Raw genomic sequence first — 3240 nt, 5'->3', positions numbered from 1 at the left:
ATCAATCAAATGCAACTTTCTCGGCCAACACTCAAGAGAACCCAAAGGAGCATTGCAAAGCGGTGGTGACAAGGACTGGACAGAAAGGTGGTAAGGATGAAACGGAAACGAATGAGGTTGAGGATGATAAAGAAAAGGAAGATGAAAAACATGATGGAGAAGACAAAGAATATGAAATTATTAACAATGGGGCTGAAGAAGAAGATGTGAATAAAGAAGTCAAGGAGGAGAAATTAAAAAGAAGGAGTGCTAAAGATAAGATGGCGAACAACACGATTCCAAGTCAACATTTGCCATATCCCCATGCTCCATCAAAGAAAGACAACGCTAGACAATATGCCAGGTTTATGGAAATTTTTAAGCAACTACAAATTAATATTCCATTCTCTGAAGCTATTGCTCAAATGCCAAAATATGCGAAATTTATGAAAGATATCTTGACAAAGAAGAAAAGACCGGAAGAAGAAGAGGTTGTTATACTTGATGCACAATGTAGTGCTATAATATCACGCCTCCCCCAAAAGGCGAGATATCCTGGAAGAGTCACATTGCCGGTTACAATTGGGAATCAAAATATTGGGAATGGATTGATTGATCTAGGATCAAGCATCAATTTAATCCCTTTATCAATAGTGAAGCGGCTGGGAAATATTGAAATGAAGTCAACAAGAATGACTTTGCAACTAGCAGATAAATCTACCACTCTTCCGTATGGAATTGCACAAGACATGTTAGTAAAAGTTGACAAATTTTTGTTTCCGGTAGATTTTGTGGTGATTGATATGGAAGAAGACAAAGATTCACCTATAATTCTTGGAAGGCCATTCATGAAAACAGCCCGGGTGATGATCGATATCGATGATGGTATAATGAAGCTAAGAGTCCAAGATGAAGAGGTATGTTTTAATCTTTTCGATGCCATGAAACAACCCAAAGACAAGAATGATTGCTTTTGCATGGATGTAACTGAAGAGATTGTGGAAGAAGTGGCAAGCCAAATTCATCTTTCTAACCCTTTAGAGAGATCTCTTGTTGATTCTTTTAATGTACTTACTCAAGAAGAAGAAAAAGAAATTGAGTTGTTTCTACAGGAATTAGAGAAAGGTGGCAACACATCCACAAAGGAAAACAAAGTGGAAGATCCGGGGCTGAAAAAAGAAGTGAAAGAGTCGAAGATGGAATTAAAACTACTCCCAACTCATTTGAAATATGTATTTTTAGATGAAGAGGGAAGTAAACCGGTCGTTATTAGCTCGAAGTTGAATACTACAGAAGAAGCAAGACTCATCCAAATCCTTCAAAAGAATAAAGCTGCAATCGGATGGGTATTAGCAGATTTGAAAGGTATAAGTCCCGCATATTGCATGCACAAGATCATGTTAGAGGAAGAATTCAAACCGGTAGCTCAACCGTAAAGAAGACTAAATCCAACAATGAAAGAGGTAGTAAGAAAAGAGGTGATCAAACTTCTAGAAGCAGGAATGATTTACCCAATTTCTGATAGTGCATGGGTAAGTCCGGTACAAGTTGTTCCGAAGAAGGGAGGCATGACGGTAATCCGTAATGACAAAAATGAACTCATACCAACTAGAATTGTGACCGGGTGGCGAATGTGCATAGATTACCGGAGACTCAACAAAGCTACGAGAAAAGACTATTTTCCACTACCATTCATGGATCAAATGCTTGAGAGGTTATCGGGGCAGAATTACTATTGCTTTCTGGATGGATATTCCGGATACAATCAGATCGTGGTCAACCCAGAAGATCATGAGAAAACAGCATTTACATGTCCATTTGGAATTTTCGCATATAGGAGGATGCCATTTGGATTATGTAATGCCCCAACAACTTTTCAAAGGTGTATGCAAGCCATATTCTCCGACCTTATTGAAAAAAGTATTGAAGTATTCATGGATGACTTTTCGGTATTCGGAAAGACTTTTGATGCATGCTTGAATAATCTGGATGTGGCACTTGAAAGGTGTATTGAGACCAATTTGATCCTAAATTGGGAGAAGTGCCATTTTATGGTAACGGAAGGAATTGTACTCGGACACAAAGTATCTTCACGAGGACTTGAAGTAGACAAGGCCAAGGTGGAGGTAATTTCAAAGCTTCCACCTCCAATAAATGTCAAAGGATTACGAAGCTTCTTAGGTCATGCAGAATTCTACAGAAGGTTTGTTAAAGATTTTTCAAAGATCGCCAAGCCCTTGAGTAATTTACTTAACCAAGGTACGCATTTTAATTTTGATGAATCTTGTGTTCAAGCTTTCAATGACCTAAAAGAACGGCTAGCCACCGCACCTGTGATTGTAGCACCCGATTGGAAAAACCATTTTGAACTCATGTGTGATGCTAGCGACTATGCCATAGGTGCGGTATTAGGCCAGGGGAAAGGAAAAATTTTTCATGTCATAAACTATGCAAACAAGGTGCTAAACGACGCTCAAGTCAATTATGCTACCACAGAAAAAGAGTTTTTAGCTATAGTGTATGCCCTTGAAAAATTTAGATCCTATCTTATTGGGTCAAAGGTGGTGATTTACACAGACCATGCGTCCATTAAATATCTGCTCACCAAACCGGATTCGAAGCAAAGACTCATTCGTTGGGTCCTTCTTTTACAAGAGTTTGACATAGAAATCCGGGACAAAAAAGGTTCAGAAAATGTGGTAGCAGATCATTTATCCCGTTTGGTCAATGTAAATGTCACCAACCAAGAAGCTGAAATAAATGAGACATTTCCGGATGAACAACTATTTGAAATACAAACAAGACCATGGTTCGCCGATTTGGCTAATCATAAAGCAACCGGTATGATACCGGAGGATTTTGACTGGAACAAGAAGAAAAAGTTGTTAGCCGATGCAAAATACTATGTGTGGGACGACCCATACTTGTTCAAGATAGGTAAGGATGGAATTCTAAGAAGATGTGTTACTGAAAAAGAAGCCCAACAAATCTTGTGGCATTGTCATAATTCACCGAGTGGTGGACATTTTAATGGATGGAGGACGGCAACAAAAGTCCTCCAATCCGGATTTTTCTGGCCAACTATTTTCAAAGACGCCCATCACCGTGCAAAGAATTGTGACAAATGTCAAAGAGTTGGTGGGATAAGTAAACGAGATGAGATGCCACTTCAAACCATTATTGAAGTAGAAGTTTTTGATTGTTGGGGCATCGATTTTATGGGGCCATTTCTTCCCTCTTTTGCTAATGAATATATTCTAG

The sequence above is a fragment of the Vicia villosa genome, linkage group LG1 (genome assembly GCF_029867415.1).
Source record: "Vicia villosa cultivar HV-30 ecotype Madison, WI linkage group LG1, Vvil1.0, whole genome shotgun sequence".
In the NCBI taxonomy this organism is placed as follows: domain Eukaryota; kingdom Viridiplantae; phylum Streptophyta; class Magnoliopsida; order Fabales; family Fabaceae; genus Vicia; species Vicia villosa.
This window is presented reverse-complemented; position numbering follows the sequence as displayed.